Source organism: Apis florea, unplaced genomic scaffold (genome assembly GCF_048593485.1).
Source record: "Apis florea isolate Af1SG1 unplaced genomic scaffold, ASM4859348v1 contig_3170_pilon, whole genome shotgun sequence".
Classification (NCBI taxonomy): Eukaryota; Metazoa; Arthropoda; class Insecta; order Hymenoptera; family Apidae; genus Apis; species Apis florea.
Window position 1 is genome coordinate 3,935,876 of NW_028256714.1, and position 14,743 is coordinate 3,950,618.

General features: G+C 39.8%; 1 protein-coding gene across 1 annotated transcript in view; it reads right to left on the reverse strand.

Moving 5' to 3' along the window:
* Positions 1 to 2,723, reverse strand: part of LOC100867650 (misexpression suppressor of ras 6) — a 363,124-nt gene extending 360,401 nt beyond the window's left edge. Inside the window, exon 1 of the mRNA XM_086910190.1 lies at positions 2,628 to 2,723. The gene's annotated coding sequence lies outside the window, so the exon portion shown is untranslated. The remainder of the gene's footprint in view (positions 1 to 2,627) is intronic.
* Between the last annotated feature and the right edge of the window lie 12,020 nt (positions 2,724 to 14,743).

The following is a 14,743-nucleotide window of genomic DNA, read 5'->3' on the forward strand; positions in this document are numbered from 1 at the left end:
TCTTATCGTTAACAAATCAATCCCTACGAGAAATCGGCAAAAATTTACAAGCAAAATTCAAGTTTCACTCGAATGCTCGCCCACTCGCGGGCTAAATTTAGCCCAAGTGAACCCAGAAATGGAAGAAAAGAAGAAAAGAAGAGGGGAAAAAAAAAAAAAAAAAACAAAAATAATGAAAAAAGAAAAGATCTTACAACAACTGTCCAACGAAATAATCGTAATTTATCCGAGGAGTTAGTTTCTGTCGGGGTCTCATTCAAACGGGCGAAATCATGAAAATTCATAACCGTTCCTATCGTCATAATCCGACGATATCCGACGAGATGTCACCGTTCATTTCGCGGTAATCGTACCGCTCGTTATCATCGGCCCTTTATTCGCGTCTGTCAGTGAACCGACTCGAGACATCGTTTCCGTTGAATCTACGAGCAAGTTTCGTAAAACTCCTTCACTCCTTCGAGTTCTCCTTCCTCGCCTCCTGCGTCCAAAGTTAGTAAAATATCGACGAATGGACGAATAAACGTCTTGGGATGTTAAACATTTGCAATTTGACTCACAAGGAAACGTTATGTCGAGCTTAGGACTTGTTATGTTGGAGATTAAAAAATGATATGTAAATTTTACGATGTTTAGTTAAATTATAAGATGGTCTATTCAGTTTTAACACTCCTCGAGATTCTTTAATTAAGTCTTAGGATCTCAAACTTCTATATAAATATAATAAAGATTTAAGGTTAGTCAGGAATATTCAACACAGGATTTTTTATTGAAGTATCTAGTTGTTAAGGTAATATTGGTAAGATATTAATTTTATGATTATTGTTTCTTTCTGAGAGATGATTATTTTTTCCTTAAATTGCATAAACATTACGATCTTACTGCACTAAGTTTTACTTATTAAATTTATGTATTTGAAAAATAAAAGATAATTGTGAAATTCGAAAAGAAAAAAAAATTAAAAAATTAAAACTTGATATATCGATGTAATTAAAATAAAATTTAGAATTTAGAGAGATTAATCGCGTTAATATCATTAATTTTGAATAATTTTAATAACAGAGAAAAGAATTTTGTGAACGATTTTTAAAAAAATATTCAAAAATAATTTTATTTAATTTTCTTTCCATATTGATCTTGATATCACTCTCAAATCAGTTTTCAAACTTACCTTCAATCTTTTATGCAAAAGTATAATTCTATAATCTTTTCATGACCTCCAAAGTAATGACATTTAATTCTTTCAAGTAAGTTTCCAGTCACCTTCCTTTTATACATCTATAATTCTATAATCCTTTCGTGACCTCCAAAAGTAATGACATTTATTTTTTCTTTCTCTCTTCTTTTTTTTTTTCTCTCTACATCTTTCTCTCGAGCAAGTTTCCAAAGTCACCTTCAATCTTTTCATAACCTTCAAAAGTAATGACATTTAATTTTTTTTTCTATACTTTTCTCTCAGTAAGTAAGTTTCCAAAGTCGCCTTCAACTTTTTATAACTTTATAATTTTTTCACAACATTCTAATGACCTGTATATACATATTTTTATTATATATAACGAAAAATGCAAAAGAATTTGTATTTCCTTTATCTTATTGATGAAACGAATATACAACAGTATCGAGTTAAACCTAGACACAGATCGAAAAGGGTTAAAGGTTTAGCATAGGTGCGTCCCAACTATATCATTGGGAATAAATCAACGTGTACCTCGTTGGCCTATTCGTTGGTTAATCTCAGGCTATCCAAGTGAGTAGCTATGATTGCTTTATTTCGTTCTGACTGGAATATCTCTTAAGATTGCTCGTTTCGATCGATCAATCCTCCCTCACGATTTAGATTCCTCGTTCTAAAGTAGTTTGTATCCGATGGAGATTTGCATCAGATAATTTTGTAATGAATTTCGATACGAAACTACCTTCTGTTTTATTCGATGAAAACTGGTAGGAATTATCTTTCGTAGTTCGAGAGAAAGGAAGAGAAAAGCAAACGAAACGAATTAAGGTAATTCATATTCTTCAAACACTCCTCCTCTCCTCCAGTGAAAGAGAAGTGTGTATTCAAAGGACAAGAGAGATTGAAAGGGGAAATCTTTGCATCGACAATATTATTGCGATATTATTGTCATTTTTCTTTTTTTTTTTTTTTTTTTTTCATTACTGCTTGAGATGGAATTTCGTAATAGGAAATTTTCCAATGAGTCGAGCGTTAAATGTAATTCCCGTCGATTTGACGAAATGACAATGATTTCTATATTATTAAGTTCGATTGGAACGATCGTGAAAAAATGATTATTCCATCACGAGCGACGATACGAGTATTTCGACAACAAAACAAGAAGAAGAATTATCGAAAGATAAACGTTCAAAAAGAAACTTTCGATAAAAATATTCCCTTGCGACACAGTCACAATCTCTTGCAACTCTGAAACTCTCTGCTCAACACCCTTTATAAACCAGATCGAAACGAATTGGAGGCCCGAAACGCGAACATTTAACTCCTTCCATCCGCATTCCACGGCTAATTTTATTCTCTCGTAAGCGGGTGTCCGCGCTGTTCATACCGTCTCAGGAACCGTGAAATTCACGCTCTCTAGATTCTCCTCTCTTTCTCTCTCTGACACGATACTCACCACCATAAAATTTCTGCGATCGCAGAGAGGAAGAGGTCTCGCCAGCGGACGACAATCGTTCAGAACCGGCTATTCTCACGCCGCTCCACCACTCTGTTCACCGCCTGTGCGCGAACTATCTCGAGAGTGGCGACTAATGAATACAAAACATGTCAACAACCGTGGGAAGTCGACGACGAGGAGAGGTTTCGGACAAGCGTGTGCGCTTTAATCGAGCAGTCTGATGAGAAGAGCGGAGGAGGAGGAGGAGGAGTTGCAAATATATCGCCGTATGGATTTATTTGTTTCGTTGAATATTTGAATATTTTTAGAAAGTTTTTTGAATTAATTTCGCAATAAATGTGAGACAAACAGGCCAACTTTGGCTTCGTTTCGATTTTTAACTAGATAAATGAAAATTTTGCAGAGATGTATATCTCGTTTATAATTCGTTCGGAGGGAATTAAATTAAAAAGGGATAATTGCGAGGCCTCTCGAAAAAGAGGGAAAAAAGTAATGATTGTATTTTGAAAGAGCATTCTTGCCTTTAATTGCCGCTCGGAGGATTAGAATTATCTACGTGCAGTGGTCTATTCATGGTGCAACCCGCAGCCAACTTCACAGTATATTCACCTCCTGGTTTATTTGCCGATGTAATTGCCATCGAGGCGCGCCATTCTCCACACCTGGTGGAGTGGCCCATACCTTTGATACTCCGCGGTCAGGCCTCGCACACCGAGCCTTCGACCCACACGAATTTAGCGTACGATCCACGGAAGCACGTGGAGAATTGCTATACACAATGTTTAATCTCGACCTCCTCTTCTCTTGGCTACCTTTCAAATTCCCTATTCGTCTCGATAAATATATCGGGTTGAGCAATAATTTCTCGAAGGAATACGTGTCGTTCCTTCTTATTTCCCTTCGTATTTAGTAGTATCTCTTTATCTTGTCCTAATTATAAGTAAGTTTCTTTAGTATTTCTTATTTGAAATTATGAATAAAAATATCCGAATATTTTCTTAAACACGATATATATATATATTTCCACTATTAAAATAAAATTTGTATACATCCTAAAGAATTATTATTTCATAAAATTCACTTGTTACATCTTAAACAAATATTTTCCATTTTATACGACGAAACAAATTTTCAAATACTCTTCTGCAACAAAATTATCCCAATTATCCCTCCGCTTAAAAATATATCCAGCACAACATACAACGATCGAAATTTTCTGTTTTTACAAAACTTGCACCTTTTTAACATTTTGTCACATCCGAGAGGAAAGCCATCATCTCTTTTCTAAGCGTGGAAGGAAAAAAGGGGAGGGGAGAAAGCGAGCATAAACGTGTTATTCAAATGGTACGATACACCGCAAGGATCTAGGATCTAGAATGCGCGACCGCACAAATGTCGCAACGATTCGACGCGGCCGCGGCTCTTATATTCACACGTCGTAAATCCAAAGAATAGAGTAGCCCGCGCATATCCCAAGCGCAGCCGGTCATCTGGAAGTTCGTAAGTCACTTCAATCAGCTGGTATCGGCGGACATATCGCGGAGGCAGCTTCGTTAAGCACAATGCATACGAATGCAAGAAATATCAACCACTGTAGCCCCGATGGTGCTCAGTCATGCGATAAATTTTCAAGCCGTGGCAAACGTAAAAGCGTTCGCGGGAGAAATATACCGAGGGAATCGCCTACGAGCGAGCTACGGACATAAGCGGGCTTTAAATGGTTTATGGCGAGCCTTTCTTTTTTTTTTTTTTTTTTGCCAAAGAAGAGAAAAAAAGAACAGAAATACCGATGAGATGCTTTCATTATTCGTTTTTCGCAGGCGTGTATTTTTTCCTTTTTTTTTTTTTTTTTTTTTTTTTCGATTCAACCGAATTTGGAACGAGTATAGACAGACTCTTGTGCATTGACGGCATAATAAATTGTAATTTCGATTTATGAATATTTCCAATTATAAGAACGCATAAGAACGGAAGGTAAGTATTTATAAAATTCTAATAAAAAATATAGGTGAAGACGGTTCTCCTCTATGTTATGATAATTAAAAGTTCTTCCTGATTATTCGAAAAGTCGTTTACCTAAATGGACTTTTTATCTCTATTAGTTCGGATAGTGTAATCGATGTAACTGTATTGTCACTGTTACTTTCCTGATTCCCAGCATACATATATTTAAGAAATAAGTATCCGAGTTGTTTACTAGGAATCCGTAGAACTTTATTGTATACTAAAGTAATTATATTCTTCGTTCATAATTACTATCTTTTTTTTTTCTCAAAGATTCTGCGAAATTAATAGAAATTTATGGATCTCAATTTAAATTTTCAATACGTACGTACACACACGCAAAAACGTGTACAGAATCAATTCGAAGATAAATCGCTAACTATTTAAAAATCTATCCAACATCTCGAATCGAATATAACAAAAATAACAAAAATATATAACATTTCGTTTAAACTTCTTCTCAAGAGATAAATTCGAAACCAATCTTCAAAAGCCATTTAACTCGCACAGATTCCACGTTAAGATAATAAAGAAGAAGTGGAAAAAAAAAAAAAAAGAAAATACATATACATAACGTCAAGCTACCGCTCCACCACAGTGCAGATATAGACATTAAACAGTAAGTATAGGCATTGGGAATAAGTTGTCGTGAGCGCATCGGTCAGAGGAAGATTATAGAGTCGTGCGCGCAATAAAATAGCTTTTGCGCGTGGACACGCACCAAGTTCCATATGTATGCTTGCTAAAGTCTTCCGGGTCATCGAATGCCTCGTCTTCGAAGGAACACGAAGAGACAGCGAAACGTAATAAGTGGCTGACACAAGTCATTTACCGTTCGTCATTCTGGACGATTTGGATTTCTCGACACATCAGCCGCGTACGATTTGTCCATTCCCTCTGCTCTTTCTTACTTTTTCTTACTTTTTAAAAAATAAATCTGTAACCGTGGAGAAGAAATATTTGTCAAGGAATCGTGGATTGATTTGATATCAGAGACATTGTCGAATCGAGGTGAATAAATTTAGAGGATCGATAAAATTAAGAAATTAAACTGTGTGCAAACGCAAAGTTGAATACAAAGTATAGTAACGATTTTGAATTTGTGAAGAAATGAAGAATAGGATAGGAGAGAGAACAGTAGTAGTAATCGACATATTTTTCTTCTAAACGCAGAAGCAGCGAAATCAACCAACGAGTTTCCAATCTCGATAACCCCTTCACAGAATCAGAATCCGGTTAAACATCGGCTACCTATGCAATAATCTCCCTAATTGCATCCATTCTCGCAGCCTCTCAAGTTTCCGCGAACGTTGGATACCTGGATTTCTGTATCGCGAGTCATAAAGCATGATCCCAACCGACGATAACCGGCCACCACTATTCAATAATCGCGGATCGGCTTCGCGAGTCGAGATTAAAGCGGACACTGATTTTACGTCTCTATGAAGCGGCGATAATTTCCGCAGTTGGAGTGTGCTTCGACCAACAACGGAATATCAAAAAAAAAAAAAAACAAAGAGAAGAAGAAGAAGAAGAAGAGAAGAAGGATGAAGAGAAAGAAGAAGAAGAAGAAGCTTCATTCAAGGCTCCCCAAGGCTCGATTATCCCTGCAATCGAGATGACCCCTTGGGTACCTCGACGACGACCGTAACGATCAACCTGGATACGCTTCCTGCAAGGAGAGAGGTGGAAGGGTTCGCAGGCAGAGATAACTGATTGCTTTTGCCTCGCGGACGAGACCTAACGGGACGAACAATCTCCCTTGGACCTGGCAGCGTGTGTTTCCATGGAGGAAAAAGGGAGGAGGCACGGTTGCGTGGCCGAGATCTTACGTACGGGAAGAGGATTCGGGAGGGAAGAGCTGGTGTCGAGTTGCAGCGTGAAAATTGGAAGATCCGCGTCACGCCTGTTGACAAGCGGTAATTTGCTGATATTAGCGAGCTGCCTACGAGAGTTGTCGAAAAGTCGTGAACAACAGGAGTGTATTATACCTTGAACGAATCGAACGTGTGTATGTGTGTGTGTGTAATAACAGCGAAACTTTTCGAAAGGATAAGTTTTTGAGTTGGAGTGGAATTTGGCGAGAAGTTGCAACGATAATGGGAGAAGGAATTTTGGTAATTGAATTGAATCAATTTAAAGAAAAATTCGTTGAAATACGATTTTTACATATGACAGGAGATGATGTACATGTATATGGTTCAGTATCAGAAATATTCGAAGAACGGATATACACGGTTTGAAATAACACAGTTTTTTCGAAAATGGCATTTCACGTGTTCAAGCAGGCGCAACGTGGGATTAGGGCAAGCCAACGATAAACGATGTTGATACGTCAATCCGTTTACCGAAATCAACAATGGTTGTTGCAGTAACCAATTCCTGATCCTCCTTTCTCTATCGAGATCTATCGATACAACGAGATACCCTGGTAACCAAACGAGCATCGTGTATCGAGATAAACTCGTTCGAGCCATTGCAAAGCGGGAATAACAGGGTTTCGCGATCGGCTTTCTGAACCATCCGCGATGCTTGATGTTACGTTACAACTACGAATTTCGTTCACGAATGTTGGATACACCTAACATTTATTTACTTAATAAGCATTGTCTAAATGTCAAGTTAAATACTTTTTGAACTTGCCGTCGAATAATTATTCTTATCGATACTTCGATCCTCTATGGAGGAATAAATAAATGTCAAATATTTTTGGTAAAAAATCTTCAAACTGTTGTTAAAAGTAAAAATAATAAACTTTTAATCATTAATAAATTACAAATTCAACGTTACGTATCCTAGAAAACAGAGAAGAACAGATTAAACTCTTTTCTCCATCTTCTAATTAAAAAGAGCAACATCGTGAACAATTAAAAATTTCATTATATTTTTATATTCCATTACGATCGATATGATCGATAAAAATCATTCCAATTGCAAGAATGAGACAATTACAAAATCCACTCGTTGTCGATTTGCACACGTATCGAATTGCATCGTTCGCCAAAGCAACCACTTATTCTTTCTCTCTCTCTCTCTCTCTTTTTCCCACCCACGCGCGCGAGTCCAGCGCGTAAACAGCGCCGACGATAATCCTCCCCCCTCGTTATCCTTATCGGATTCGTATCGGCTAAACAGAGGCCGGAATTTCGTAAATATTTCGCGGTACGCGGCAACTTTTCTCGGAACAACAAAGGCCGCGCTGGTGTTTGTCTATTTATCCACGGCTGTTTGCGAGCCCGCATGCTACAACGATGCAACCACACGATGCAGTCACACGCGTCGCACAGGCATGGCGCAGCACGCGAGTTCACGCTCGTGTTTGTCCCGAGAAGCACGGAGAGTTGAGGCCAGCCAACGGCATTACGAGCCAAGGTGCATTGCAACATCCAGGTGTGTTTTGCAACGCGCGGCTCGATAGTCGATACGCCGCCGTCCGCCTTCTTATCGGGGTGTCTAAAACCGCATTCAGGGGCCGTGTAAACACGCGCGTAAGAACGTCACCTGGCCATTCTGGATCTCTAGTCGAAACCTTGGGCTTATAATATTTTTTTTTTTCTTTTAATTAATCCTTCTTGTCGCTCACGTTGATTTATCACGTATTGCTCGGATGTCGGATTCTTTTGTTACTCGCAAAAGTAGATGAAATGAGAATGGTAAATAGCGAAGGAGACGATGAAAAGTTGTTATCGATGTTGAGAAAGTGATCGTAATTGTTTAATCGAGAATTAAATTTAACTGTAATAAATCGACAGAATAATAATTTTGGCTTGGTTTCATAATTTTTCACTGACAATTCAAGCAATACAAACCCGTTCCTCTATTAAAGCGTAAAATCTTCTTCGGTTACTCATCCATCACGAGATAATTACGACACGAAAGTTGTAACTAACCCATCCACCAAATAAAGCTGCTTGAAATCGTCGCTTTTATTTTGCAATAATGGTAGAGAAAAATTTCAAGGATAGAAGAAGAGCGAGAAGTGGATCCTGGCCAGGGAATAAACGTTCGAGCGCGATGTGTCGCTAGCAGTTAACCTATCATGCAGTTAAGTTGAGAAATTAATACGGGGCACCGGTGAACGATGATTGACGTGCGCCGCAATTCCTCCCGAACGTACGATAATGTAATGCAATGCAAACAAGATAGGGTGCCATTAGCCTAGGGAGAAACATTACAAACAATTGCGACACACACGCCAGAAATTCAACATCGAGCCATTATATATATTTGGCTGAAAACGTTTCATCGATGGAACCGCTTGCAATCATGTTTTTCCTGTTCCACGGACATTTACACTAACACCGAAACAGGCGGAGATGAAAATTCCGTTCAACAAGGAAATCGTGTACCAAATGCGAGGCAGCGATCGAACCGGTGAACGTGTACCGTTCCACGGTACAAGGAACGTTGAAGTTGAAGTTTTTTTTCTTCAACAACAAATTCTCATCTGACACGACCGATCTACATACCTTTTCCTTTTCCTCCTCTCTCTATTTCTCCACAAATTTAAGGATCGTGCAAGATCGAAGAAGAAAATAAATGAAATGGCAACTCGAATTGGCCATTTCTACGATGAACGTTCAACTCGTGTCTTTATTCATACTTGTTCTATCACGTTTGCGTTGCCCAAGTAAAATTTTCGTGGAGTAAAATTCCGAAAAACGATCGAGAGGTGTTATTGATGAGTCGTCTGCGTAGCGAATATTTCAACGAAACAGGAGCGGATTAATCTTCGATCCGATAAATCGAATTCCCATTAATAGCTGTTACAAGTAACTATACACTGACTAATGTATAATAGGCTCGTGTGTATACGAATCTCGTACAGATACGATCTTTCGTGTGTATAACTTGCCTCTTCTCTCTCTCTGTCTTTCTCTCTGCTCTTCCCATTATCTCGATCTCCCTTCGCCGAATGGCCTACGACACTTTTCACTTATGGATAGAGTCGTTAGAGCTATTGGTTATAATAAATAGGCGTAACACACGGGATGAATTTACAAGGCTGGAAGAATATCTTCGTAAATTGGACGGTGTTTCTTTTTTAGACGAATCGGATGTAAAGATTAGAAATTACTGTATCATTAAATTCATTGGATTGTGAAGAAAATGATTTTGAGTATCGTGCGTGTTGGCTTGAATAGGAGAAAATACATAGTTAGTTTGATGATTGGATAATTAAGAACGGTTGTAAACGGAGAAGAATAAAGAGAGGAGAATAAAATCGGACAAAGAGATGGCATAAATATCAAAGAGAAAAAAAAAAATGGGAAAATCCAGAAAGATTAATCTCGAAGAGCGTCGCGAGCAAATTTGTTGGAATTTCACGTCTCCAAGTTTCCATTCTTGTACGTTTCAATTTATAAAGGATAGTCACATTACATTTAACGACCTCTCGTTAATGTTCCACGCAATAACATTATTTTTACTATTATTATTATTATTGTTGTTGTTGTTGTTATTATTACTATTATTATTATTATTATGGTAATGCTCGCGTCAATTTCTTTCTTTGGCCATTTGCCAAGCCACTTTTATCACTTCGACATTACAGAATTTTAATAAATCCCCGCGATATTTTATCCGCCGTGATCATCAAGTCCAATTACCTTTACGACCGAATAACACCAAATAAATAACCAACCGGGGTGGGCAACACCTTCGGAAGCTATTACGACGCGTTAGATGGGCGCCCACCGATGTGTCCATGCTGGCTAGCTTCCTACTAGCGGCGTTACCACTGGGCTGCAATTTATGCGCATAATTACGGCACAGTAATGGTTTAGATTACACCACTTATTGCGCGATTAATAATTCCGTCGCGTTACCGCGCCACAAGCTGTGATTTCGCGTTTCCAGAATAGCGGCGGTGCCGAAAAATCCGTAATGGATCTTTCGCGCCTGTCCTTATCCACCACGCATTATCACCATTATCGTGTCTCGCAACTAAATCGATCGAATCTTTTTCTTTTTCTTCGAGAATTTCCTTCCTCCTCCTCCTCCTCCTCCTCTTCTTCTTCCTCTTCCTCTTCTTGTTGCAAGAGTAAGAGTCCATTTGAGAATGATTCAAGAGTCGTTTCTTGTGCAAAGTGACATTTACTTCCAACGCGATGCACATTCGCTGAAAATATTCTTCCGAGAACGTAAATCTCGAAAATTGTATTGTAAATCACGCTCAATTTAGCGCGGTTCAAATTATTAATTATTTTGAAAATTTTGGAAAATATATTGACGGGAAAATTCAAATTTTCGTGAATTAAAATTACTCTTGAATAACGATTATTTTCTATATATAACTAAATAACACTCGACAGTTTTACAAATTTCGCTTATCAATTTCACACGTAAACTTTTAATTCGTTCCACATTCAAAACATACTCAAACCCCCAATGTTCTTGGAACATTTTCAGAAAGGTTATACATAAAGATAGTCTTTTTCTCGGGGGGCGAAAATTTATCGGCGGTTAGTGAGCAGAGACGGTCAGGTGCGGAAACGAGGAGCGTAGGAAGCTTCCGCAACGTTTGAAAACAAAACGAACTGCCTCGTTTCCTCCCTCTTTTCGCGATCTTCGTCCCCCTCCTCGTCCCTTTCTCCACTCCTTCTCTCCTTTTTCCTCCGTGTTGCCATCTGCAGTTGCTACACGTGTGCATTATACGCGTGATGCACCGCGAGAAGGCGGAGAGAAAGGGAGAGGGAAGGGATCGTATCTCATCTGCTTCCCTTCTGGCCCTCTCCGTCCCATAGATATCGCCCTCATACATTTTCATTCGGTCTTAGCGCTCGCCAACGGGAAGGAGGACGAGGAGGAGGAGGCAGAGGGATGAGTTTCTCCTAATAAGGCCCCCCTCCTCCCTCTTATCGCCCTTGCTAATCGGCCTGCCCTTACTAGGACACGAAATAGACTCTCCATTTTTCGCCGCGCCATTTTTCGAGCTCAATTTGTTGTTTTCGCGGGTGCATGTGATCGAGGATGGATAAGTGGACGAGATTAATATGGATAATTGAAAGAAGTAAAAAATTGCACGTTAGATGATAGAGAATAGAATGGAATGATGATGTGATCTAACGAGCAACGTATAAAGGTAAATTGAATATATCTATCATATTAATGTGTCCTCGCAAAAGTTATTTTTATTAATATTGATTATTCGTTTACAAAATTTCATTGATATCATTGTACGATTTAGAACAAAAAGAAAACATTTATTAGCAATTCGAACCTCTTTAACTCTTGCTGCACAAGAGCCATTATCAAACCAACCTAAATACATACTTTCAACTACTCGACTCTATCGACCCGCATAATGTATATTGAAAATCGGAAGATAGCGTAAAAAAAAGCGCAATACCAACGTAATTATACCAACATTCTTGGAACTTGCGTGAAAAAGTATCGAATGATACCGTGTACACATGGCTCTCCGCTGCAAGAGGACGATGACGAGCAAAAAGAGAGAGAGAGAGAGAGAAAGAGAGAGAAAACTCCACTCGAAGAATGCTCCAAGACGAGTTAAGACATAGTCCAAATTTATCTCGTACAGAGATGCGTGGAAGATGACTGGTCGATGATCGAAAAGTTACCTCCATCGGAGGAGATGGGGTGACCCATCCAAAAACCGGTAGGCTGGCCCGTGAACAACCGGCCGGGCGTGATCATAATAAATCACACGGAGTAATATATATATATATATATATATATATATATATATATATACACCCTCTCCGTGCTGTTATCGGAAGAGTTCGGTCGTACGAGGCGAGCAGCAAGAGGAACAAGCGATTCGGCAGCGTCACGACTGTCTGTCGTGACATCAAAGCCGGCTCGAGGCCACCAGCCACCAAAGACTTGTCTGACACGCGTGTCAACGATGATAAATCGCCGGCCTGGCTCGAAACCACTCTCCACCCGACGTGAACCGACCATCGCCGCCACTCACGTTCGCAACCCCCGTGACCGGCCTCCTCCTCCTCCTCCTCGAACGTCGCCTCGAACGTCGTTCCAGGCCGTCGTGGAAAATTCAGGGAACGCGGATCTTATATCGCGATTCTTCGTAGGTTCTAGGTTTTCCGCAAAAGGTCGTAGAATAAATTTCCACGCCGCTGTCCAGGTTGATCTATCGTCCAGGCGCGCGTATTTTTCTTCCTCCTCCTCCTTCCAGCGCCTCCATTGACAATGCAAACGTTGGACGTCTCGAGCGAGCAAGCGCGTTAAATTCAACTTTTACGATCGTCTATGCGTCACTTCTCGAGCTTTCCTCGCCACGTGTAAACAAACGTTGGAACGGGCTCGAACGACGGCGCAATACTTTCATGAGGAGCTCTAAAACGAGAGGGGCTCGGCTTGCAACTCGCGGCGATGACATCAGGGGTCACGCGGCTACTTGACCCTTCCTGTTTTCCATAATATGGTCAATTAGTGGAAGACGGAGCTAGCTAGAGGGGGAGCTGGCAACTTCAACTTTCGTACGTCCGTCTCTATGGGAATGAATTTATCGCGGAATCTTGTGCGGTTCTTAATTTGTGCTTAATTCGCCGTCGTCGTTGATCGCGACGATGTAGGGAACAATATTCGGATCGTTTCAATTTATATGGATATTTTACAGGCTGAGTTGGAATTGTCATCTAATAATAATAATTGTAAATGTGAGATGAGAATATTATTGCTAATTTTAGATCAATCGGTTGAATTTAAGGAAAAAGAATTTTCTTATTTTATACAAACAGAAATCTTCGTACACCATGTAAAAGTTTCTCTGAAAAATAAAAATCTTTCTCCATAATGAGTTGCTCCATAATTCAAGATTGAAAATCGACGAGGAAACGACTATCGATCCAATCGATGCACAGCGATAGAATCAATCGCACTTAGTTCGAGGAGAGATTCGAATTAACGAGTGAATTAACATTTCCCCGTTAACGAGCCACTCGTTACTACACTCGTCCCCTCGATTATACGATCCCTGGATCGCCTGTATCGAACGACACGTGACAACGTTTACAAACCCGCGAAATGAATTATCCCGGAGGACAGCCGCTAATGAGACTCTCGTTAAGAAAGCTTTGGAATCCGCGCAATAACCTGACATTTGCCGCTACGAAATCACAGACATCGATACGACGTGGCGTTAACGAGCCATTAATACGTCATCATTAACGATCCGTTGATCCCTGCTTGAAAAGGAGAACAGATTTCATTTCATTCATTCCGTTCGAACAAACGTATTATTATCCGCCGATCGGACAAGTAAACTTGTCGAAAAAATTAAAACGAACTCTACTTTAAACCGAGTAATAAAAATTTCTAACTCAGAGAGATTAATATAATATTCGGCAAGAAAATTCCACCACTCCCCCAATTTCGAGGGAAATTGAACGACGAATCCTTCGCAATTTTTCTAAGCGATGTGTGGACATCGTTGTTCGCAGTAAACATGGAACCGCCTTCTCAGATTCGTTGCGAAACATCGGGCAGAGAATTCGACGCTCGGCCGATAATTGGACGCGAAAGAGGCCTCGGCTACCACGCGGAGACACCTCGAGACACGTAGGTTATACGGGGCGGTAATGCGTATGGACAATTTGACATTTGCAAATAGGGGATCGGTTGTATTCACCGCTCGTGTCGGCGAGCGTACGTGCAAATTACTCCTGGCCGCGTAGGCGGAACAACGGGTTGATGCAATGAACGTGAAACGCGAAGTCGTCGTCGGCCTTCTAGATCTTCTACGTGCACGGATAAAGATATCGAATCTTTAAGGTAATTAAGAATTTTTTATAATCGAATACACATTTCCTCTTTGAGAGAAGAATAAATAAATTAACGAGGTTAAGTGTCGTGGACGTAAATTGACGAACGAAATCAACACGCGATTATTACAGGAATTTGAATTACAATTTTTAGATGTTAGACGAAGAAATCGTTGACGAAACGTAGAAGGAAGGTAGATTGATTTTCGAATGGTTGAAAGGCGGGCAGATATCGGCGAAATATTTCGCCGTTACCGAACGTGGGCAAGATTGGTAGCGAGAGCCTGTCCTGTGGGGGCTTATCGAAAGTTATTTATGTCGCGTACAGTAGCTAACTCCGCGTGTGCACGCGGCAGACTG